Genomic DNA, 27,256 nt, shown 5'->3' with positions numbered 1-27,256 from the left:
ATTGAGTGATGTAATAGGAATGCAGGATTCCCAATCGAAACCTCACGCAAAAATTTAATTAAATTACCAAAACATAAAATATGTGCAGCTAGATAAGCTAGCATGCAAAGCTAGCAAAATAGCATCCTTGTAGCCATTTCACCATAAAGATATCAAATTAAATGACCCAATATTTAAAGACCAGGTAAAGCTAAGGCCTTCAACTATCGGTAGTTCTCTGGCTCTGTCTCAAGTAACAAAAAATCAGTAGTTGTTACATTAGCCTACAATTAGCTAGCTAGCCTTGCAGAACTACCCACAAATGCCTCTTCCCACAGTGCTGGAATTTGCAAAAAAGCTCTGTCACCTTAAAAAAAATCTCAAAAATGAGGTTAATGTTATTAAATGTTATGTTATTGAAATGTGATTTTATATAATCAATGATTTCATTCATCACTCATATTTGGCAGGGTGCCTGGTAACATGTTTTTCTGTGGTCTGACAAACTCAAAATCTGTTTTTGCTTTACCTGGTCTCTAAGTGCTCTTCATGAATACATTTTAATTGACTTTGCACACCTCTCTTATGTATTCATATTACAGTTGTGCAGGTTTTAAACAAACAATATACCTACATTTTAACACCAAAAATATAAAAAAAGACTAGGTTATAGCTTGATATGGTAATAGTAAGGCTGTGGCTAACAAGTAATATTACATAGCTACCAGCGTTAAGGGTATAACTATACATCCAATCATGTAATCTGAATGTTACGATTACAAGGGGGTATTATGCTAATTCCAAGCTTCATATTTCACTCTGTGATACCTGTGGAGTAGCTTAGCATAATTTACAGTTAAAAAAGAATTTTTCTCACACTGGTGCCCTGTGCAGGCCCTCATAGAGCCTCTACCTGAAACCACTCAGTCAGCTCTGTCCCTTTAAGAAACCCCGCCCCTTACAAGCCTACTTTCTACAAATTGGCTAGCTCTCCGAAGCCTGCTGAGGCTGCACTTTGTGACATCACAAAGTGCAGCATGTAGAGAAAACTGTGTGAAACCTGGCGTTCACAGCAGCCTGCAAACTGAGCTGAGAAGCCTGGGGATTACTCCGACATACTTTCACCTATAGATTTGAATCTTCACCCACGTTTAGTCTGGACATCCAACATTGTAACATTATATATGTGTCTTAAAATGTAGAACAGCATAATAGCCCCTCTTTAAAGAAAATGTATTTGTTTACGTAAGAAATCAGTCCAGAGACCATGTGGAGACTAGTATAGACACATAGAGCGCAGTTTAGGGCCCTTAAGTCTTCTCCTCCAATAACGGAACCCAATGTCATTTCTGTTCCAAACCAGTTAGCATGTGATGTAACTGAACTTATAAACTTCCCACTGCAAGTCACTGTGGCACCCTTCCACAGATGAGAGTGTGATGTAGTGGGGAGGGACAGTTTGCTTTGGCTCTTGTTCTCTGTGACGGACTGTCTCAATGCCAGGGCAATGTCGCACCTCAGAATACTACCTGCAGGGTCGATGTCCTTTCTCACGATATGACACTGCTAATTAGACCAACCAATAAAATATAAGCACAAATACAGCTTCTAGAATAACTTACATACAGGTAGCCAAGACATATTGATCATGTAAATACACAACCTCATATATGTTCATCACATGCAGACACACAAGTAAGAATGTATAACATTTATCTTCTATTTTTCATTGCCTGGTTTTTATTACTCGAGCTAGCTGATGATGCAGAACAGAGGCACAGCCAAGATGAGTCTGCTCTCTCTCTCTTTCTACTTTCTCTCTTTCACTCTCTCCACACACTCACGCACACACGCACACACTCCCTCCAGGGTGCAGGAAACAGGACAGTCCCTCTATTGTGGAGGAGACAGCTCCCAGCGCCACTGGGAGAGGAACATTGATTTCCTAACAGGCTATTTCTGGCCGGTAAATGCAGGGATTCACTCGCTCACTCTCTCTTTCGCATGCAAACACACACACAAACATATGGACGGATGCACTATCTATATCCTTTGTGTGTGTAAGTGTGTGAACTTGTAAGAGGGGTGTAATACAATAGAAACTGATATGTAGCCAATTCATTAATAGTGTCAGAGAAACTGAAATCAAACTTTCAAAAAGAAGGAGACAAAGATAAAATGAATAAAATACTTTAAACATTTTAATATCACTGACAGGCTCCAAACAATGACTGCTTCAAAGACACACACACACGCACGCACACACACACACGCACGCACACACACGCACGCACACACACACACACACACACACACACACACACACACACACACACACACACACACACACAGTTGTCTTTGTCCACAATATTTAACATCTGTACAGCAGCCGTCAGCTGTGACCCTTTACTCCATAACATCATGGCTACCAACTGTCTGACCCCTGCTTTTATGCAGCAATGTTATATGAGAGGACACACCCGACAGAACAGGGAGAAAATCACTTCTTTGATCTGTTGGTGTTTTATAGGCCAGACCATTAAATAAGGCAGCTTTGCTTTTTTAGTTTAAAATGTGATCATGTTGGTACCATTCAAGCATCATTTCTGCACTCTCTCCTCTTGACTAAAGACGTGAGACTTTCACCCTTGCAACTGGGATTCCCGCATTAAACCGTTGTTAATTAAAATGTTGACATCTTTGTAAAGGTCTTTTCCTTAACCTGACCAGGTGCTTTCATTGCCCAAACCTAACCAAACTGCAACAGCGTCCTAACATTAACCACATGTCTGTTAACCACATCGTTACCAACCAAAAACTACACCACAATAATTTTTTATTTGTTTCAGTAGCTTTATTTTGAAAGTTTAACCTCACTTTGCTATTTATTAGACTGCTAACTAAACCACTTTATATTGAAAGTCTAGCCAGATGTTGTAAATCTATTATTGTTAATAGGAATGGGTATTGTTAGGATTTTATAGATACCGGTATTGATACCGATACTAAATGATTCTAGTCTCCATTATTTGGTGCAAAAAATAATGATGTCTTTATTTAGGATGTCTTGGGATGTGCCTCTGGAAGGGGGGGTTGTAGCTGTTAAGCGCTGTAGTCATCTTCCGACAGTAACAACAGTTAACATTATCAGTCAGTAAATGTAGTAACAGTAACAATTATAAGCAATACAAAAATATTTTTTCTGGCTGTCATGGCAACTTAAAATTCATACTTAGGCGAGTTATCATTTATTAGCATACCTAAACCAACTGGACTTCACTGTAGTGAAGTAAATCTTCTACCCCAATCTTGGTGACAGCTCTGTGACATTGTGCGTTTTTTTTTATGTGTAATTTTCCCTTGTTTATCGATGGAGAATGGGTTTAACTGGGGTGTCTGACTTCTGCAAACATTACCCACTGCAGATGAAGCTGGGGCTGCTCCATCACTGTGGATTCAATTGGAACATAACTTAGAAGTGATAATAACCGAAGCTAGCTAACAACAGTGACTGAATAACTACAGGCTTATTTATAAGAAGCATGCGTTTTAACTGACTACGATTTTAGTTGGTTAATCCCATCTGCAGCACTGCCATCTGAGCCATCGGGACTCAAAGGCTGCACTGAGGAAGTAATAGCAGTAACGCTAGCAATGGTGTTAGCAGTCAAACACGCTGCACTGCTTTAGATTTATAGACTGTTGAACGCTTCTGATTTTCATGTGGAAAAAATCCACTTTGATTTCATTTCGTATTTTTGTCTCTTGCTTTTTCAATATTTATTGTTGTGGCTCAATAACAACTGTTGCAAAGAGAAGTGTCAGCCGTAACTTGCATCCAACAGACTTTTCAACATTTCCAGCTAGCTCATTTCAAAATGAGATCCATGAAACAGGTCACCACTTTGGAGGGCATTGCTGTCTGCTGTTACCATTCCTGGAAAAATTTAGAGACCCTTGGCTGAGATGGACACACACCCAAACACACTTAAACACACAACGAGGAACGCCCACACACCCAAATACACCTGGTTTATAAGGAAAAGTTCGTAATAAATAACTCATATCGATGGTTTGGTATTACATCACATAACACATTACGTGTTTGTTACTGTTGCTCAGAGATGCTGAACAGAAACATATTAGTACACAGTCATAACTAACTGTGAAACCATGGTTATAGAGAAGCCAGCCAGCTGAAAAGAACACATTCCTTTAAAACACTCCACACCCACAGATCTGCAGCCTCACGGGATGGACTCTGTGGACACACATAAATACATTCATGTCCCAATAAAAAATGATGCAAAAACTTAGATGCACGAAGAGTACACACAAACACATTCAAAAAACCATCTGTCTCTGCCTTTCTACTTCATATGTAGGTGTTGTAATGTTGCAAAGGCTGCAGGCCTTAAAGAGTCGCTGCCACAGTATCAAGATACCAGCCTTGACCTGCCTGCAGCAAGGCCAGTATGTAGTGTAAAGTTAAAGTGATTTTAAAAAAATAATAGTAATAAGTAAAATACGAATATCATCACCAGTTCTGGAATCTAAAAATCAACTTTCAAACTAAAAAAAAAACTGGACTAAAAATGCTGGAGGCAAGTTAACTTTATGAAAATAGCAAGACAGAAAAAAGAAGTAATAATGATTCAGCCTTGGGGATTTTGGGAGGTGGTTTTCTGTGCCTATGTAAGTCAGGATGTTGGCATACTGCCACTGTTAATAAGATAAAACTGAAAACAACATAAGACTGAGCTGCATTAAATACACTGTTTATACCAAATACAGCAAATTATGGCCTGCAGCTATTGGGGTGAGTAAAGTACAGAGTGCATAATACCAGAAACTGATGCAAGAAATTAGTGGTAACACCCGCTAATGATTTAAATGCAAGTCCTACACCAATTAACTTTTCAGGCGGTTTGACTGGTGCAGACACTTTTCCAATGTTACAGTAGAATCAGCAGAGTTGTGCCAAAGTGCAAAACTGCTGCTCTCTATTTTTTGGTGAAAGGTTGTCCCAAAACTCGGAACTGTTTGTACCCGTCCTTTTCCTGTCTAGACATTTCATTCAAGTAACACTTTAATCTTGGCAAACAAATTGTGAAGTTCAATGACGTGAACATTGCTGGACACTGTTTTAACCATGTTAGCAGCAGTTAGCCCTGGTGAAGGTTTAAAATTTTAAGCAAGAAGGAAATAGCTTGCTAGCAGCCTGCTAGCTAATAATGCTAAAGCTAACGTGACCTCAATCAATACAAATAACACAACCCACTGCACACACAAGAGCTGCTGAGGCCAAAAGCTGCTTCTTTTTGTGTTCCACTGTTCCACGATTATAACATGTTAGCAAGACATTGCATTCAACAGAAAGTACAGTTAAAGCTAAAGGGAATGTCATAGGTTTGGTCTGTATTTTAATTGGCCCACAGTGTAAGTGATGCAACCGATGTTACAACAACTCATCTTGAGCATTACATGAGTTTTTGTACCAAAGTTCAGGGCAGTCTGTCCTACAGTTTTTCAGATATTTCATTCTGGACCAATGTGCTAGCTAAAATAATAGAGCCATGCCGCTGGCGTGGCTAAAAATCACCCTCCTCGTCCAGACAAATTAAACTGCTCTGTTGAGTTGTTAAATAATGTTGTGTTCCTGGCTGGAGTTTTAGTCATTTGCATTATTACAAATGCCCATTGGGGTTTTGAAATGAGGTTTTCTTACTCATTTTCTTCTAGTTTCTGTTTCACCTCGGCAATAGACATGAGGCACAAGTGTGTGAGACTCTTAGGGAAACCATATCCACCAACCCAAAGCTGGATTAACACCACAGTCCACTCTTCTCTGGTTCTCATGTCCATCCTGATGGGCTATTGATCGCTCACTCTTAACATGCCCCAGTAAAGGTCCAAGGTCGGGAGAGCTGAAAGGCATGGTGACTTTTAAAGTGTGGTGCCTATGCATGCGTAAGCGTGCATGTTGGAAAAGGTTAAATATACCCTCATTCCAAAAATAAAGGTAAAATAAGATAGAGTGTTTTTTTTCCAGAGAGGATTATTTGCAGTCTGATGATTCTTTGTTTTCTTACCCTTGGCAAAATGGGCTGTTTAATTCTCATGGGAAAGCAAAAGGGAACAGTGTCATTGCTTTTCTTAATATGCGGTGCTGTTACATAATGTCTATCCCTGGGAAGACTGAGTCTGTTGAACTTAAAAAAAAGGGAGTTGATTTTGTTCTATCACAAGAAATACATTTGCATTACAGAAAGGAGATGAAGGGACAGGAAGATTCCATGGCCCTGTTAGCTTATAGCTTTAACTCTTTGCCTCTCTTCTGTCTCTCAAAATCTCTTTTACCTCCCTCTCCTCCTCTCTTTCCCCCGCTCTCCCTGGCAGTGATGATGGAAAAGAGTGCGCTGGACCCTGGAGAGCTCTCTGAAAGTAGACCTGTTGTCTTGGCCACTATCGATCTGTCCCCATTTCCCCTCCTTTGAGTATTTCCTTCAACTTTCTTTGTCTGTTTCTCCATTTTCTCCTTTCTTCTTGTGCCATCCTTTCCTTTTGGTAGGCAAAAGAGAAAGGTGAACTCTTTTGTCTCTCATGCAATCGTTCTCCCTCATGCATTTATTCTGCATCATCAAGGTGGAATCTATTCTTGATTTGGAAAACTACACTCTCATGCTCTTCAACTTTTCTCTCACTGTGGTTAACCCAAAAATGTCCTGAAATGTTTTAGAAAAAAATTAATTTCTTTTTCTATTTCACAGGTGCCAGGGGCTCCAGCACCCACGGTCTATTGTGAGCACCCACCAAGATACTGTATTATAAATTGTGTTGCTCTGATGATCATGATGAAGCAACAGAAAATGATTCCTTGTTTAACAGGGTTTTGGTTTTGTGAATGGCTTTCTTGTTTCGGTTCTGAAGTATTGTTTTTGGCTGCAGGAGGCAGCTATTTCAAATGATACCCTTACGTATCGGTCCAGCACTGAACAACGTTAGCTTGCTAGTAACATAGAGGAGCATCTAAAGAGACAGGTATTTCTTTCAGGAGCTGGTTGTGACCAAAAACAGAGCTAAAAGTCAAGTGAATGTTTTCACTTCATATTGCCAGACACGAATCCACATGCATGTTGCTCCTTATTTGCTATATGTGTAAACAGGCAACTGTTTGCTTACTTATACAGAGGCAGTTGCAGAGTGAAGTTGTGTTGACCACTATAAAACTTTTCTTCTATCGCCACTCCAACAAGTCTCATGCTTAACCTGTAAGATTCACATTTATCAGAGTATTCCATAAAGTTATAAGCCAGCTGCCTACTTTTTGAGTATTTCAAGAGACATCAATGTTGTTTTATTTTGACGGGTTATGGAATTTAAGTCAGCTCAGGTGCTACAGTTACTGCTAGCTTGGCATGCAGTCCCCAAGGCTCTACTGAAGAGTGTTGGAGAGACACTGATTTTAATCTGGAACTGCTTTATAAAGTGTTTTAATTACTGGTCTGTTTTGCAGAACATTGAACATTGAAGGAATAGATACGAACCTACAAACAAGCTAGCAGCAGCAGCTATGCTAGCAGTTCCTTCGGATGTGCCGTCAAAAAGCAAAGAAAAGAAGCAAAGAAACACCAGCCTGTGAGACGTCAGATGTTAAACTGCTTTATTCAGAGTTTTAACTACCTGGTCTGTTTTGCTGAACATTGAAGGGTTATGAACATACGCACAAGCTAGCAGAAGCTAAGCTAGCAGTTCCCTCAGAAGTGCTGAGGCCGTTGAAAAAGCAAAAAAAAAAAAAGGAGACAAAATCAAAGAATTGCTAGTTTATGAAACGTGAAATGTTAAACTGCTTTATTCAGTGTCTTACCTATCAGGCCTGTTTTGCCAAACATTGAAGGAATAGCCTACTATCCTACAAACGAGCTAGCAGCAACTGAGTTAACAGTAACGCTTTGGACGTGCTGAGGCCGACAAAAAGCACAGAAAAGAAGCATGATCAAAGAAATGAAACATCAAATGTTAAACTGCTTTATTCAGTGTTTTTGCCTGCTTTAAAAACCAGCTCTGTTTGTTTTACAGAGGAGGCGACCTTTGCAGATAATTCTGCTACTGGCAAAAACCTTCTGAACAAAAAAACAGACCTTTGCAGTCTGCCATTATGCTCCTGCATTGCTCTTTGTACATTGACACAACAAAGGGCAAAAGTGCAGAGGTTTGACTGACAAATGCGATCCAACTTAGGGTGTCTCTAATGAGGTTTCAAATTTTAAATTTTATGGGAGCAGCCCTCAAAAGAGATGTTTGCAAGGTTAAACAGATACAGCTAGAAATGTGGTAACAAGGAGCATATTATACGAGCTGCTCCAGTTTCTGATAAAATAAACTTTAGTAATAGTTAGCATGTTTAGCTTGTCTGTATTTATTTAGCTGTGATTATTTTCTTTGCTTACACACACATACTGTATATACACACAAACAGCTGGTTCAGTTAACATACAGAGAGCATGCCTGCGTGCTCGTGTGTGTGTTAGATGAATACTTGTTTTGTTATAAGGACGGGGTCTTTGTGCGAGACATCATATAAGGACAGAGTGGGTAAGAGTGGGAGCGCTGCCAACATCATCCTCTGCCTGCCAGATGTACACACACAGTAAATCGGCCGACACACACATTCATCTCAAAGTGCTGCATCATGAATGTATACACACACAGTGACAGGCAAGATCACATCCAAGCTAAATACACATACAAACGCGTGGCACACACACACACACACACACACACACATACACATGAAAGTGATTTGTGAACAAGCACATAACTCTGATGTCTCAGTATAAATAATTAGCAGTAATAATTTATCTGCATATAAATACTACTGGACAGATGAACCGTGTGTGTGTGTCTGTGTGTGTGTGTGTGTGTGTGTGTCAGCATGGTAACTGCAGGAGCTGTTTGATCCTCATTGACCCTCTCTGCTTCCTCCCTCCTCATCAACACTTCCTGGTCAGAGCTTCCTGAGCAGGTAGCACACACCCGCCATCTGTTCACGGCCCACACACACACAAACACACAAAGACACGCACACCCACACACAACACCCGCACACCTTTTTTTTTAATGAAATCCTTCAAAACCCAATAACCCAATAAATAAGGCCAACCAATGAGCAAACATCCTGGTTTGCCGCCTCTTTAACCCAGATAAAGCTGTCAAACACCGCACTGTATTTTCAGAAGCAGAATTGAGCCAACTATTATAAAATATGCAGAGATCCTGAAAAAGTGGGTCGATAGATCAAATGTGCAGCGCCGCAGGAACTCGGCGAGTCCAGCCAGGAATAGTGTAGCGGCGGGAATTGGAGGTAATTTTGGTGTTAGTTCCACATCTGTTGATGTTTCAGTCCAAGTAACCAAAGCTCAGATGAAAGCAGGTATTACAGCTGAGCACAAAGGCATGGAGTGGGTGCTACAATGTACAATTATATCTATATATATTTGTACGGATTTATATGTATTTAGACTGTTTTTCAACTCTTAATGTGAATGGAATTTAATTTAGAGCATTAAGACTGTACTAATACAGCGCTTTTCGAGTCTTCCGACGATTCAAAGCGCTTTTACACTACATGTCACATTCACCCACACACACATTCACACACTGATGGCAAAGGCCTAACTGCCAATCAGGAACTATGGACATTCATAGAGCAATTTGGGGTTAAGTGTCTTGCCCAAGGACACTTTGACATGTGACTGTAGCAGTCAGCGATCGAACCCCAAACCTGATTGAGAGACGGCCGACTCTACGACTGAGCCACAGCCGCCTCATCATAAGACCCTGGGATAAAATGTAGGCCTACATGTTTCCTAGTGTTAAAGATGGAATATACTTCAGAGTGCCCTAAATATGTACCTTTGTTAAAGTCTATATTTGTTTACACCTTGGCAAATTGGAATCATTATCATGTTTTCAGCATTAGCTATTAGAAGTTGGCTTCTAATAGCTAATGTGGCTGTACAAATAACTATCACTGAAAATCTCATTAATCTCAGGCAAGTGGATTTCTAAGCAAATTTATTGACGATTATTTGCAATGGATAGTTTGTGTACCTCACTATGAGGAACTTTCCAGAATAATTTTTATGACACAAAGCTGGAGACAACTGTGGAGTAAAATATAAACAGTAAAGCCGCCAAAACAGCCCTGACCCGTTGAGGCATGGACACCACTAGACCTCTGAAGGTGTGCTGTGGTATCTGGCACCAGGACATTAACAGCAGATCCATTTGTTTGGCCAGCGCATCCCACAGACGCTCGATTGGATTGAGATCTGGGGAATTTGGAGGCCAAGTTCCCCAGATCCCGTTGTTGTGTTCCTCAAACCATTCCTGAGCCATTTCTGCAGTGTGGCAGGGCACAGTGGAGATGTGAAGTCGCTCACATCCTTACGCTTGCCCATTTTTCCTGCTTCAATTACATCAACATTTAGGACATTAAGTTAACTGGCTGCATTAACATATCCAACCCACTGACAGGTGCCATTGTAAAGAAATAATCAATGTTATTCTCTTAACCTGTCAGTGGTCAAAATGCAGTCCAGTTTTCTCTCTATGGCCCTGAGAATATTTCTCTTGTTTTGTCATAATGAGAGCAGCAACTGGTCCTTGACTCTTATATTAGTGTTGCTCGTGTATGTGCTTGCTAATACTAGCTGACATGTTTCCTCATTATTCATTGTTGCATGTACCTCAGAGGTTTTAGTGACAGCAAGACTCGCTGTGAATTGTGCTAAAACTTTTGGTGCATTTTATTCGGAGTGACAATTAAAGCCCATTGGCACAAATGTTATTTGTACCACCAATAAAGCCCTCTTACTTTAGCACGCACATGCAGTGTAAGTGAATGAAGTTTGTTCTTTGTCCATTTAGTCCAGAAAACACCTGTGTGGGTCGACTGTGTGCAAATACCACAGGAAATCCAGTTTTAAAGCAAGTAAAGCATCTACTGGAATAATTGTGGATTGTTTGTTGTATCAGCTGCTTGTCTCATTATGTCCCTGTTCCACACACACACGCACATATATCATGCATGCATACACACACAAACACACCCTGAATAACTTCACTATTTCATAGCCTGCCGCAGCAGAACTCTGGAAAAATACGGATTTCATGATGTTGCTGCAACCCATCAGCCTGCAGCCTAACTCTCTGCTTCCCTCCCTCCACACACACACACATACACGCACACACACTCAAAACTGCATAGAGCTGGTTGCTAGGCAACAAGCATCCCCTAGCTCTCCCTATACATGGAGAAGCGTTCTGCGCACACAGCCAAAACACAGGGACTCAGAATCACATTCACACACGCAGAGAAATTCATATTATCGTAATGACAGTTGTGACAGTGTGAGTGTGACATCCTTATTTCCACATGAACTATGTGTGAAACAGAATCTGCTTCCTCCGGAGAGACCCAGAGTGAAGAAATGCGATTAAATGAGGACTCTTCCACTCATTTAACCGCCTGCTCTGGTCTGATCAGCTGGGCTCAATGCAGCATCAGTTCATTACCGCAGTTAACTCATTTATTACTGTAAGTATAGAATATCGCTCTTGAATTAAACGCACTAATTGTGTATTTTAACGTCTTTCAAACAGCCTGATTCTCATTTCCAGGGAGCTCTGTGTAAATGAAAGCAAAGCAAAAGGGAGCAGTAAGTCATTAAAACAGAAGGCAGTGCAATTATAATCATAGACGGGAAAAACAAAGCACAAACACATTAAGACAAACCACTGAGACACCTGGGAGAAACTGCAGCAATTCATGTTATAATGAGGGATTCTTTTCTTATTATCATTATTTAAGTGAAACTCTGCTTTTAAAAGTCTGTTTTTATAATTTTGCGTTGATTTGTGGAGTGTTGCGAACTCTCCTGCCCTCCTGTAGCTGTGTAGATTAATTAGATGATCTATAACAAAGTACTGTGGTCAAATTTCTGAAGAGCCCATAAATCACACACAGAGGGGACAAGTTGGCTCAGATAATATTCTAAACATAATATGCAGCATGAATTAAACATACATGGGTGTCTGGGATGCATAAACAGAGGATTGATATATTACATGAGCCGAGTGTCTGTCGTGTGATTTGTCTTCCTGCTTGTTCATTGTAAGGAATATTTAAGTGAATCATTGAGATATTAAATATGGAGGATATTGGTAAACCAATATTTCTTAATCTTGTACTTGGTCATACTGCAAAAAAAAATTAATTAATTTATGGACTCAAGATTCAGTCACTGTCTTTTTTGTGGCTTTCGGGTGCATCTCACACTCGGGTGTCAGTTGTTAAAGTTTAGTGCCTGCACGGCACTACACGAAACACTTGAATGTGTGTGTGAAAGGGTGAATGTGACCTAAAGTTTAACAGAAAGAAAGAAAGGCACTATATAAGTACAGTCGATTTACTATTTTGACCAATAAATAACCATTTGAGATTCTTAAAAGTGATGTATTGCTGCTTTTCTTTTAGTTGTACAGGAGACTAAACCTTCTATATTTGGGTTTCAGAGTGGTCTAAAGAAAAAGACATTTGAATTTGTTACCTTGGCTCTGGAAAGGGATCTAGGAAATGTGTGCGTTTTCCTTATTGAGACCCCTTTTGGAGGTTTCACTGTGCAGAATGATGAATGCATGTTAGTCTGTTGTTTGGTGTGTTGACATCACACACCCTCTAGTTCAGAAGCTAATCAGAGTCCAATATGCAACTTAAAGGGGGGGTATTATGCTAATTCCAAGCTTCATATTTCACTCTGTGATACCTGTGGAGTAGCTTAGCATCATTTACAGTTTTAATAAAATCATCATTTTTCTCTCACTGGGTGCTCTGTGCTCTCACACAGCCTCTGCCTGAAACCACTCAGTCAGCTCTGTCTCTTTAAGAAACCCTGCCCCTACAAGCCCACTTTCTTCTGGTTGGCCAGCTCTCCAAAGCCTGCTGAGGCTGCACTTTGTGACGTCATAAAGTGTAGAAAAAACTGTCTGAAACCTGGTGTTCACAGCAGCCTGCAGACAGAGCTGAGAAGCCTGGGGATTACTCTAACATGCTTTCACCGACAGATTTAAAACTTCACCCACGTTTAGTATGGGCATCCAATATCCAGCATAATAGCCCCTCTTTAAGGATAGAGAAAGAGTAGATGTCAGTTTAAGAAGTTGAAATAAGGAAATGTAACTTTTTATTAACGTAAATATATCAGACACAAATAAGCAACAAAAAAGCATTTTATTTTTATATCCCTTGAAACATGTCCGCAGGGGCCTTTGAAGATGTATACTCCTATAAAATAGTTCCTTTAGCGACACACTCATTTGATTATGAGGGTCGTATAAGCTGTATAAATAGCTATAAAAAAAATAATTAACAAACTCAATATTACAACTAGATTAGTCTTAAATAGATTACTATCAATGACCACACTGTCTATATAATCTCTGTCACTATGAGTGCTGCCATGGGACAACTTCATTGATTGACAGCTGCATTATGAGAAAGCAGCAGTCAATAACTGTGCGCTGTGAGGCTGGACGACTTCACATGATGGATGCATCGCAACACATAAGATGGAACTGCTAAGCGTGCAATGGCTGTGTAAACACAACGACATGATAAACACATGTACAACCAAAGCATGCAGGCAGCCAGTACACACACACACACACACACAAACCTACACACACACATATACACGTACACTCATACAAACAGATGAGTATTGTTCAGAGTGTGTGCCAGAGGAAGTCAGAGGTCCTGCCAGCAGAATACATTTACTATAAATACACGTCATATCCTTGCTAACTCTACACACACACATACACACAATTATGAGAGCACAAACACTCTGAGAGCCCTTGTGTACTCCCTCAAACACATGTGATCCTGACACATCTGTTTCTGAGGCCTCCGACACAGAAGGGAGGGTGAGAGTAGAGGAAAATCATCTGATGGGGGAGAGGGAGAGAGTGCGTGCGCATGTTTGTGTGTGTGTTTGTGTGATAAACTGACTGCAAGATGAAGCCAACAGACCAACCCATCTTTCTGATTCCATTACCTGATCAATTACTCCGTTTGCTCTCTTGTCTTCTCCGCCATATCTGCCTTCTCCTCTCTCTGATTTCCCTCCTCTTCTCTCCTCCCATCCCGTACATCTTTCCTCCCATCTGCTCACTCAATTTTCTCCTGGTCCTTTCACCTGCTATCTTTACTGCCCCTTTATTCTTTCTCTTGACTGCTGAATCACTTTCTGTCTGGCTTTCTGTGTCATGCTAGTGTGGCTAAAAGTAGCAAACCTTATAGTTAAAAGCATAATCACAAACACAAAAAATGATGTTCCAGCTAGGATAAAGTCCTGGTTATGTTGTAAGCAATAAATGCTATCACATGTGAACTACAGAGAATATGACACAACACATCTCGGCAGTTACCCCATTAATAATTCAACAATACTTCATCGATTACTACTGTTGCACTTTGTCAGTTCATCCAGAAATATCTCAAGAACTACAGGATAGATTGAACAGAACATTCTGCACAGATATTCATGGTCTCCAGAGGATTAATCCTGCTGACTTTGACCTACTGAGGCTTGAAAACAAAAACCTAAGCAGCATGAAAACACATGATAAATATCATACTAATAAATATTAGCAAGATAGCATTGTCTCTGCAGGCAGCATGCTGACATTAGCAGTTAGCTTAAAGTTCATCCTGTGCATATAGAGCTTCTAACAAGGCTGAATAGGCACACTGGCATGCTGAAGCTTTTGCACCAGCCTGCAGGCTGCAGTATAAATAAGGCACTTATGTGCATGTGTGCATGAGTGTGTTTTTGTTTGTGTTCACAATAGTTGGTTAAGTGCACAGGACAGGATGACAAGTGGTGATTAGTTCAAAGCTACCGATTAATATTTGCTCAGCTGCACACACACTCGTGCTGCTAGGTAAACAGGAAGTACGGTGATTGAATTACAGAGCGGAGAATATCCAAATGGATACAGGACCATCTGAGAGAAAAGAGAGCAAAGATGGAAAGGGAGGGAAAGTAAGGAGAAAAAGCAGGACAGGAAGCACTAATACAGGAAGTGATTATGAGACAAACCGATCAATGCAGGCAGACTGTAATAGACCACATTATGTCTGTGTTGTTTAACAATATTACGAATGTGCACCAACATGCCTCTTATGTTTGCTGACAGCTTGATTTATAGGAGTTTTTATTAGTGTCATTTGCCATTTATCCGTGTGCTTTCCCTTTGCTGTTCCGGGATCTTATTTCTATACAATTTACCGACATGCTCTTTGCCAAGAAACTGAAATGTACTCAACTGGAAGGAAGAGAGTAGCATTGCTTTTAGCAACTGGCAATTCTTTTTTTAGCCAAACCCATACAATAACAATAAACTAATTATGCTAATAACAACAACAGAATAAAGCTATCCATATTAAGGAATTGGGGTGGTTTTGTTTTATACACATAAACAGTGTGTTTTTCTACAAATGTTGATTCTATTGTATGAACATGAATAGTATGAATAGTGTTACTTGCAAAGAGCATGTAATTCACTCACTCTCAGTCATCTTGGGCTTTGTTTGTTGTATTTGTCCTCAGTCTAGAAGCTGTACAAAATGCTACCAGAGTTTAGGCTAACGTTAGCTGCTCTGTCCAGCTCCTTGTTGTATTGGGAAAAGTTTGCACCCCAGTGGAATAACTCTTATTAACTATAATACATGAATGTTACCAGCTGATTAACATCCACATGGATAATAAGTTGGTGAGGATGCTGACAATATGCCCGGAACATGAAGGCCTAGCTTATCCTCATTATCTCGTTAAGCATTGAACTCAAGCTGTAGCCATTCAGTGCAGAATAAGGGCCTTTTAGGGGAGGCTGTGGGGACAGTTTGTCGTCTCTCAATCAGAAGGTTGGGGGTTCGATCACTGACTGCAACAGTCTACATGTCGAAGGGTCCTTGGGCAAGACAGTGAACCCCAAATTGCTCCTGAAGGCATCGCCCTCGGTGTATGAATGCAGTTAGTTAGGTCTTGATTGGTAAGTGACACTTTGCAAAGAAGCTTTTTTGCCATCAGTGTATGAATGTGTGTGTGAAAGGGTGAATGTGACAGGGTGAAGTGCTTTGAGTTGTCGGAAGACAAGAAAAGCACTCTGTAAGTGCATGTACCATTTTACACAGTTCTCGTTGTACACTTAGCCAGCTAGAAGCATTGAAAGGTCAGCAGGAGATAGTAGTTGTATCACAATCCAGGGGCTGCATCCTTCGAAGGGCGTATTTGAAGGTCGATTGCGTCACAGCGGCGTGTCCCAATTCTAAGACTGGTGATGAAAACAGGAACTCCGTAGACCAGACCGTCTCGTTTCAGTTCGGCTTTAGCGGTCTACGCAGGCTATGAATGGCGCATCCTCCTTAGATCGCCAAAGGCTGCAGCCCCTTAATTGAAACACAGCTAGTGTTTTTAACCAACTAACAAGCTAATATTACTGTTGTCAGCTAGCTAGCTACTTAAATCTGCCGGCAACAGCTGTCATTTTAGCTTGCAAAATAGCTACTGTTACAGCTACATCAACAGTTACTGGTTTGAAACGAGAAGCTTGGTTTTTATCTATCAAATTTTGATAGCAAATCTTCCTAACTGAATCACTGTAAGCTGAATAGGTGCCATGTGAGAGTGGAAGGCGTAGCAACATAGCTAAAGGGGTGAGGCAATCTGTTTATTCATTGTCAATTGTAACCAAGAGTTATTCAGTGTTGCCAACTATATGTTTAACCTTTACTGTTCAAGTAGGCTACTATGTCTCTAAAGTTATAGTAGGCGTAAACCAGAAAAGCATCATGGCGGTGGTAGTAGTGTGTGGTGCACTATAGGCTCCCGCAGACTGGAGGCTTGTACTGGGATGGTGGGTTGTTTCCATTATAACCTGCTATTTATACACACAGTGAAACTCTAACCTCTGCTCGGTTTGACCACACACTCACACACACTCAGCTTACCGCGGGAGGCAGTCTCCATGGATACAAGAGTGCTCCTTCATTGAACTCCTGCTGTATTATCTAACTAACAATGACACTTACTGGCCGGCCCCATTGAAACCAATCAGAAAGGGGGAGGCCATGGCTCTCTATCTCTGAGACGCAGAATGAAGCAGTGCTGTAGAGATAAGCTGAGCGGACATCGTACAGAGCTGAGAGGTCAAACATGGCATCTTGTGACCTCGATGTGTTAGGACTAACCGTATATGAGCAGCTAGGGGGAGGGTCGAGGGAGCAAGGGGGGTATTGGGTTTCCCCCAAACTGATCAGATGTCCTCAGGATTACATAAAAAGAGATACCAGAACAACAACAGGACATTTGTTTCTGTTTGGCCTCATCATATTCAACATATCCCTGCATCTAGTATCATATCAAGGCCACTTTTTAATATGTGTCTGATTAACAATGGGCAATTATGTGTACAGAAAACTGCCTTTCGACAGGATCATAACAAATCCCTCACTGACGTCCTGTAAACAACACTGCTGCCGTCACCGTTACAGAAATAACTTCTATTAGTAGAACTGAGCATCAAACACATCTAAAGTCCTAAAGCTCCATCTGGTTATCAGTGCCTTTCTACCTCCTCATCATTTTCCCTCAAACCACTTATATTCCAACAAAATCAAATGCCTCATGAGCCCGAACAGAACAAGTGCAGTTTTGTCAACAGCCGACAATAGAAGGGCTCACAGTCTCTTCAAACAGGGCCCAGCTGCGAACCAAATTAAATTAAAAAAGGATGAAGTGTGTGTTTTATGTATTGATTATCATTACCCACAAGCCCTTGTACTTGAAACTTTACAACTGCCACAGTCAGAGGTACACTGGCACTCTATAGTTATCTAGCAACAGTTTTCTCAGCCGCTATCAAGGTTATCTCCTGGGTGGCTAACAAGTTTGTCATAGCCACACACACACACACACACACACACACTGATGCGTGTTTGAATGCAATGCACATTCCTGAAAACAAGCAAACATCTGTTCTGCTCTACTTCTTGTAAGTGTATGTAAGTGGAAGAGGAAAGATGCATTACATATAGGCTAAGTGTAATGTATTTGTCCATGTGTTGCCTTTACTACCTGATCTGATGTAATAGTGTTTCCTGCGGATGTCATCAGACTGGTATATTAAATATTAAAGTCTGCATTAGACATTTTGGATAGCTTAAGTAGATCCTCAGATTTATCCAGAATGCATAGGTGCCCAATTGATTTCATTGCTTTTTGGCCATTACATTTTTGTATTTAACCTGAGCTGGGCACAATTAGCATGCAAAGCTAATTTTGTAGGAATGTGAGCATGTTTACTTTGTAATTGAGCAAGTTTACTTTGTAATTATAAGCATTTAAGCATGATAATAATGTTAGCATTGAGCTTAAAGCACTACTTTACTGTAAATAGTTGCAATATATGCAATAACTATTATTTATAAGATCATTTTAACAGCTGTAAAATTTATCAATCACCGAGCTGGACTCAGTGGTTCAGAGATGTGATTAAGCATCTCAAACTTGAAAAAGTTAGATTTTCTTTACATGGCTCCTCTGACAACTTCGAGAACATGTGGAAACCATTCATGGACTACATTAAAGTTAAGCTTTTTATTTACCATTATATGGCTGCGTTGTTTGTTAAAAAAGAAAACCAATTAAAATCTCAGGGAAAAAGTGCTGTATTTCTTCTTCTAATATTGTCATTCTGAATAATCTTTCAACTAGCTACCTACAGCTTAAATACAGTTAGTTGTAAAGGTGCACAAAAACTGAGTAAATGATGCGAGGCAAAAGTTTGCTTTACCTTCTGCCTGAACACACATTTAGTCTTGTTAAAACTACATCATAGCATTTTTGGCTGGGATTTTTTTTTTTTTGCAATACTTTAGTCATGATACTGTACTATGATTTTAAAAAGTGTTGAAATATACTTAGTATTGTGAATATAAAGTATACTGCCAATTATGTCCACAAAGAAAATCTGACAACATTGTTTTTTTTTTAGTTTGTTCATCTGACTTCAGTCATTTTTATGCATTAATTGTCAACCATAAATGTTTCATTTATTTTGAATAATGAACTTGTATTACTTTTATTTGTACTTAAACTTGTTGACATAAATACTATTAACTGCTATTATGTATTTAACTTTTATTCTGGCAATTATATTGAATTCTGGCATTCATATTTAAATGACCATAGATACATTTCTCAGCATTTAATCTTTTATATTTATTTCTTATTTTATTGTATATATAATGCACATATTTCTCCATACTAATCTCTGTATCAGAGCAACTGTAACACCCGAATTTCCCCCCTGGGGATAAATAAAGTATTTCTGATTCTGATTCTGATCACAGTCTCTATAATACATTTTATGTACATGGTGTGTACTTATGTTTAATTACAGTAATTTTGGATAACAATAATAATCTAGCTACAAAAAAACTTCTGCTCAGGTTAAATGGTTGATATGATAATGACCTAGGAGAGGAACATCAATGATCAACTGTTGATAATGTTTGTAGTACTCCTTCAACACTTTAAATCAAAGTGTCTGAGCTGTGTCTTGGGCCAAAATGAGACACATAAACATGCAGTCCAGTCTGATTGTCATTTGACATCGGAGCCTGTTTGCCTGGAGAAATGCTAAACACAATGAAGTCCAAGTGCAGACACACACGCCACTTCCAATCCGCATATTCTTAACACGCCGAGACATGCAGACGGCGTGAGGACACCCACACAGATGGGCGAGCACACTGGCGGGCAGAGAGAGACTTACAGAGGACCATAACACACCCCGGGGACAGTCACATGGCTCAGTGATCAATAGAGACCATGTGTCTGCTGTATAATGCTCCTCTCTGCCTGTCTCTCTGTCGCTCTCACTCTTTTCACTGCTTTCCCACACTCTGCTCGCTCCCTTTCCGTTTCTCTTTTCCTGAGCCACGACCATTTCTGTGTTAATTATTTCTTTTCCCGCACTGTCTCATTATCACCCCAACACAATTTCATGATTTCTCTGAAGTGGTCCTTCTTGACTTCCCTCCAGTCGCCAATTCTTGGTTCATTGATTTTTTCTTTCTCTCTCGACCTGTTCTTCTCTGATCTGCAATTAGGAGATTCTAATCAACTGTGTCCACTTCTGTGCCTCCCGATGTGACCTTGCACCAATACTTCACACCTCATAAAGCATATTACAGCTCATTTAACAATCTACAGTGTACTGAACCACTAACTTCAGTTCAAAAGACTTGATATCATCAAGAAAATAGGATTCACAATTTCACAGTATGTGCCATCTTCCAGATTTTTAGTATAGCAGATTAGCTACGGTAATGAAGCATGGTGTTGCCAACCCAAAATCCTAACTTTGTGCAAGATAGTGAAATAATTGACAGTAAAGCTGGGCAAGTATGTACTAAACCACCCAGAATAGGATTGCTGATCCTGCATTACTCTGTAATTCATTCACAAGGATGAGAAAGGAAGATTTTCTGCTGAGACAGCACTCCTGCTCTCAGAAGCCTGATGTATTATAGATACTGGTGTATATCTTATAGTCTGAGATCTCATCTGGGTCTTGAGCAAAAATCAGTTTACGGTCGGCTTCTTTATCGTCATTTAACTATAAACATAGGATACTGTTGGTAGCGTTTTATTTGTGTCGAGGTTTGCAAACAAAAAAATGAGTAGAGGCCTTTTGAGATAGCTGTGTACAGAGGGACTCTGTCTGCTGGTTAGGTAAAAAGCATTATAGGCAGAATTCATGGCATTTAGAGGTAATCCAAAACACTGCCTTCAAGCCAGAGTATCACTTAATGGGTCGAGTACAAGGCTAAAAGAAAATACAGCTTCTGTTACTTGTGAGCTGTTATCGAATCTAACTGATGTTGTGTCCTTTTGAAAAGTAAAAGGGATTAAACAAGACTTGACAGCCATGCTCTGTGACGCCGCACAGCTAATTTCTTGCTAACACACTCACCATTATATTGCCAAGCAAGTATAATGTCTAACCATCTTAGCTTGATGTTGGCATGTTAACAAGGGCGCTGATCAGTACCATGAATCTGAGGAGCACATGACAATGACCCCATGGTGGCGCTAGAAAAAAAGACAGGGCATCAACAAACTCAGAAATCACCCTTCAAGGGACCATGAATGTCAACTTGAATGTCCATACCAAATCTCATAGCAATTGGGGAGATATTTTTTTAAGGACCAAAGTGGTGGACCAACTGAAAATGCCATATATAACACAGCTAGCATGGCTTCAAATACTTTTATAGATTTAAAATTAGATTTAAAAAAGAATATTACTTGTATTTGTCATTTAAAAATCCAATGAGACAATGAGTACTTGACCATTTCACAGTGCAATATCCATTCAGTGTCAAATGTCAATAGAGTTGTTTTGGTGGAGGATTATTGGATTAGCTTGGAAGACGACTGAGTGTCTTTTAATTAAGTAGTCTGGTGCACTTTAACAGGCTACAATACAGGAGAAATTTAAGTAAGCTGTATAAGTGTATAAGTCGTTGGGGCAATGGGTTGACTGCAATGTGACTATTTTAAATTCCCACGACCCCCCTGACCTTTCATCTCCCTCTGCCATCAGGTGTAAATATTTCCTGGACCAAAACTCTGTAATTACAAAACACAAATGGCTGTACTTCCACTGACCTGTGCTTTGTTTGAAGTGGGACATCACCGGAGGAAGAAACATGTGATTTTCTCTTCCGATCCTCTTTTCTGTCTGTGCTGCTTAACATCACCATAGTAACAAATTACCAAAGACATGATCTTAAAAGATGAACAAGAGGTCAAATGCTGCTTCGAGGTTTCCCTGCAGTGCAAAAACAGAATGCATGATATTTGCCGGACAAAGACACACACACACAAACACACTAAAATACCATGTATGACAATACTTAAGCCATGTACCAAAATTCTTATAAAAATATAGCATGTTTTGTATTTGAGCCAGTAGCGCTATATAAAGTGCTTTAACTTTTTGGATAAAACATGTCATTGGGGCGGCTGTGGCTCAGTGGTAGAGTCGGTCGTCTTTCATTGGGAAGGTCCGAGGTTCGATCCCCAGCTCCCTCAGGCTACATGTCAAAGTGTCCTTGGGCAAGACACTGAACCCCAAATTGCCACCGGTGGCATAGCCAACGGGTATGAATGTGATAGCTGATTGACAGTTGGGCACTTTACGTAGTGTGAATGGGTGAATGTGATATGTCGTGTAAAAGCAGCTTTGAGTGGTCACAAGACTAGAAAACCGCTATATAAGTGCAGTCCATTTAACATTGCAATAACTTTTTGTTCGGCGATATTTATTGTGATTTTAATAAAATACAGGTAATTATATCAGATAACCGCTGTGTTTTCATGTCCATATAAACAATTTACTATTGTATTTGTTATTATTTGTGACTTTAAAGTTGGGAATTTAAATTGTCCTCTAACAAAAAACCCCTCTCCTACTTTTAACACACTAGGTTCAGCGACTCTGACGCCTGAATAGCCACCTCGCGTAACGGAGGGTCTGCCTTGAACATCCTGCTGACATGACCTGTGACAGCAGCAGCGCGTGCATATTTACAGTTTACAGGCAGGTGACACACAGACTCTGCTGCACAGCAATCAGTTCACTCTGTGAACTCTCATAAAAGGCTGCACCAAAGATTTTGATTTTGGTTTTGCACCGAGCAACAATAAAGTAACAGTTGATGTGTTTCTCTTAATTTGCCTCACTATCGCACGTCCTGCGATGTGACTACTGCACATCTGACATCCCAATCGTGATAGTTAAATGATGCGATCTTTATTGTGATGCAAATCGAATGCCAAATTCTTCCCAGTGTAAAGCCTTGTTTAACGATCAGAAAATATAGTTAAAACATAATGCATTCTTTTTCTCAACTGCATTTGAACTGGAAAAACTATTTTTAACCATTTGTATGCACTTTTGAGACGGTCCCTTACTTTTATCTCATCAATTCAAGAGCAGTTTCCCAGTTTCCCAGCCACAATGTTAATGTTATAGAGACTGTGTCTGCCCCCCAACCCAGGCCTTTTATTACAGTTAATTCAAACTCAAATAAAAAAGGAGTAAATCAAAAACATTTAATAAAAATTAAAACAACAACTGAAGTTATGCCAAAAAATATTAAGAATTAAATGTGGTCTGTTAAATATCAGATCCCTGTCATCTAAAGCTCTATTAGTGAACGATCAGATATCAGATTATCATATTGATTTACTCTCTTTAACTGAGACTTGGCTGTGTCAGGAAGAATATGTCAGCTTAAATGAATCCACTCCTCCCAGTCATCTTAATGCTCATATTCCTCGAGACACTGGTCGAGGTGGTGGAGTGGCAGCTATCTTCAGTTCTAGTGTTCTAATCAACCCTAGACCAAAACTTAGTTTCAGCTCTTTTGAAAGCCTTGTTCTGAGTTTTTCACACCCAGCTTGGAAAACTTTACAGCCTGTTTTATTTGTGATAGTATACCGCCCTCCTGGCGCATACTCTGATTTTCTAACTGAATTCTCAGAGTTTTTATCAGATTTAGTCCTGAGTTCAGATAAAATAATTATTGTAGGGGACTTCAATATTCATGTAGATGTTGATAATGATAGTCTTAGCATGGCATTTATGTCCCTTTTGGACTCTATTGGTTTCACTCAAAGTATAAACCAGCCTACTCATCGCTTTAACCACACCCTCGACCTTGTTCTAGCTTATGGCCTTGAAACCGAAAACTTAATTGTCTTCCCACAAAATCCTCTTCTATCAGATCACTATTTAGTAACATTCGATGTCCTATTAACCGACTACTCTCCAGTTAACAAAAATGTACTCACAAGATGTTTGTCTGATAGGACTGTAGCTAAATTTAAGGAAACAATTCCAGCTGCTTTTAATTCTTTACCACATCTGTTTACTACAGAAAGCTCTTATGCTAATGTTAGTCCCTCTCAGCTTGATCAGTTTGTTGATAGTACTGCAGGTTTGCTGAGAAGTACTCTAGACTCGATTGCCCCCTTAAAAAAGAAGATTATTAAACGACAGAGGCTAGTTCCATGGTATGACTCAGAAACTCGTAACTTGAAGCAAATGTCGCATAAATCTGAAAGAATGTGGCGATCCACCAAAACAGAAGAGTCTCGTTTACTCTGGCAAAATAGTCTTAATAAATACAGGAAGGCCCTACAGCATGCTCGAGGTGTCTACTACTCCTCCCTCATAGAAGAAAATAAAAACAATCCCAGGTACCTTTTCAGCACTGTAGCTTGGCTGACAGAGAGTCACAGCTCCACTGAGCCAAGTATTCCTATAGGCCTCATCAGTGACGATTTCATGAGCTTCTTTAATGACAAAATCCTAAAGATTAGAGACAAAATTCGTAACCTCCTGCCGTTAACTGGTGCAGATGTATCTTTGGAAACTGCTCAAAAACCTGACGTTTACCTTGACTGTTTTTCTCCAATTGACCTTCCTGAGCTAAATTCTCTGATATCTTCGTCTAAACCATCAACCTGTCTTTTAGACCCGATTCCAACCAAGCTGCTTAAGGAAGTCTTTCCCTCAATTAGCACTTCTTTACTAGATATGATCAATATGTCTTTATCGACGGGCTATGTACCCCAGTCTTTTAAACTAGCTGTAATTAAGCCACTTCTTAAAAAGCCTACCCTAGATTCAGGCACCTTAGGTAACTATAGACCTATATCTAACCTTCCTTTTATCTCAAAGATCCTTGAGAAAGCAGTCGCTAATCAATTATGTGACTTTCTTCATAACAACAGTTTATTTGAGGACTTTCAGTCAGGATTTAGAGTCCACCACAGCACTGAGACAGCACTTGTGCGAGTTTCAAATGATCTACTTACTGCTTCAGACAGAGGACTTCTCTCTGTACTCGTCCTGTTAGATCTTAGTGCCGCTTTCGACACGATAGACCATCACATCCTGTTACAGAGATTAGAACATTTAATTGGCATTACAGGATCTGCACTAAGTTGGTTTAAATCTTATTTATCAGATCGATCTCAGTTTGTTAATGTTCATGATGTGTCCTCTATGCACACCAAAGTTAGTCATGGAGTTCCACAAGGTTCTGTGCTCGGACCGATTCTTTTTACCTTATATATGCTTCCTCTGGGTAATATCATGAGGAAACACTCCATTAATTTTCATTGTTATGCAGATGATACTCAATTATACTTATCTATGAAGCCAGACGAAACCAATCAGCTATCTAAACTAGAAGCATGCCTTAAGGACATTAAGATCTGGATTACTAGAAACTTTCTGCTACTTAATTCAGACAAAACTGAAGTTATTGTGCTCGGCCCAAAACACCTTAGAGATTCTTTCTCTAATGATATAGCTGCCCTAGATGGCATCAGCCTGGCATCCAGCACTACTGTTAGGAATCTGGGAGTTCTATTTGATCAGGATATGTCCTTCATCTCCCACATCAAACAAATATCAAGGACAGCCTTCTTTCATCTTCGCAACATAGCAAAAATCAGACACATCTTGTCTCAAAACGATGCAGAAAAACTAGTCCATGCATTCGTTACTTCCAGGTTGGATTATTGTAACTCGTTACTATCAGGCTGCTCTAATAAGTCACTAAAAACTCTGCAGCTGGTACAAAATGCTGCAGCGCGTGTGCTGACAAGACCTAGGAAGAGAGATCACATCTCTCCTGTATTAGCCTCTCTGCACTGGCTTCCTGTAAAATCTAGAATAGAATTTAAAATTCTTCTTCGTACTTACAAAGCTCTTAATGGTCAGGCACCATCATATCTTAAAGAGCTCATAGTGCCATATTACCCCTCTAGAACATTGCGCTCCCAGGATGCAGGCCTGCTTGTGGTACCTAAAGTCTCTAAGAGTAGTGTTGGAGGTAGAGCCTTCAATTACCAGGCCCCCCTCCTCTGGAACAATCTACCAGTCAGGGTCCGGGAGGCAGACACCCTCTCTTCTTTTAAGAGTAGACTTAAAACTTTCCTCTTTGATAAAGCTTATAGTTAGGGCTGGCTCAGGCTTGGACTAGCCCATAGTTACGCTGCTATAGGTTTAGACTGCCGGGGGATCTGACACACCAAGCTTCTCTCTCTCTCTCCCTCTCTCTCTCTCTCTCTCTCTCTGTGTTTCTCTGTCTCTCTCCCTCTCTGTCTCTCTGTCTCTCTCTCTGTCATATTAATGCAGCTCATTAACTCTGTATCTTCTGGTCCCATTAACATTACTAACCACATATCTTCCCGGGAGTTCTTGTGCTCCCTTGTCTTGAAGGTTCCTGGGGATCGTTGCTGCAGACCACCTGCTGCTGTGGACCTGCTCAACTGCAACAACTACTAACATCAGCCTTCCCCATAGTATCATTATTGTTGCTGCTATCATTATTGTTGCTGCTAATGCTAATAGTAGACCTGTTGACTTCAACTGTTACAATTACGATTACCTCAGCCTTTATCATTACTCTGCTTCTCTCGCTAATTTATTTATTTATTTATTTAGCCAATCTTCACCCTAGTCTACCACTATTATTGGCATTGTAACAAGAACATATGTTGTTGTTGCTCTCTTTGCCTGTCTCTATCCTGCATCTCCTTCTATCCCATTTTCGGCCCATCCAGTCGAGGCAGATGGCTGTTCAACATGAGTCTGGTTCTGCTCGAGGTTTCTGCCTGTTAAAAGGAAGTTTTTCCTTGCCAATGTGCCGAATTGCTAAGTGCTACTCATGGTGGATTCATGTTGGGCCTCTCTTTAAATAACTTAACAAAGAGTCGGTCTAGACCTGCTCTTTCTGTAAAGATAACCCTGGTTATGATTTGGCGCTATACAAATAAAATTTGATTGATTTGATTGAATTCCTCTGAAATTCAAGGTGCTAGGGCCCTAATGTTGGTTAGAGTGTAACGATTTTTGTTTATATTTTGGCAAATCTTTATTATGTAAAGGCATGACGCTTTAGCAATTTCTGTCTGCGTTGTACGTTCTGAGCAAAGATTTTGCAGTTATAACGAAGGAGCCATTCTTTTATATTGCAAATTTAATTTCGAAATGAATCCATGACTGTGTATCTTCAATTGACTCCAGACATGCCACCACTGTAAAAAGTGAGTGAGTT

At 40.0% G+C, this 27,256-nt stretch overlaps 1 protein-coding gene across 1 annotated transcript in view; it reads right to left on the bottom strand.

The window, feature by feature from the left end:
* caskin1 (CASK interacting protein 1) overlaps positions 1-27,256 on the bottom strand; it is a 113,163-nt gene that overhangs the window by 53,252 nt on the left and 32,655 nt on the right. The window lies entirely within an intron of this gene.

The sequence above is a fragment of the Semicossyphus pulcher genome, unplaced genomic scaffold, assembly GCF_022749685.1.
Source record: "Semicossyphus pulcher isolate SPU_LCO1_2020_fin unplaced genomic scaffold, fSemPul1.0.p SCAF_23, whole genome shotgun sequence".
Classification (NCBI taxonomy): Eukaryota; Metazoa; Chordata; class Actinopteri; order Labriformes; family Labridae; genus Semicossyphus; species Semicossyphus pulcher.
Note: the sequence above shows the minus strand (reverse complement) of the source record. Positions and strands in the feature narration are given on the sequence as shown.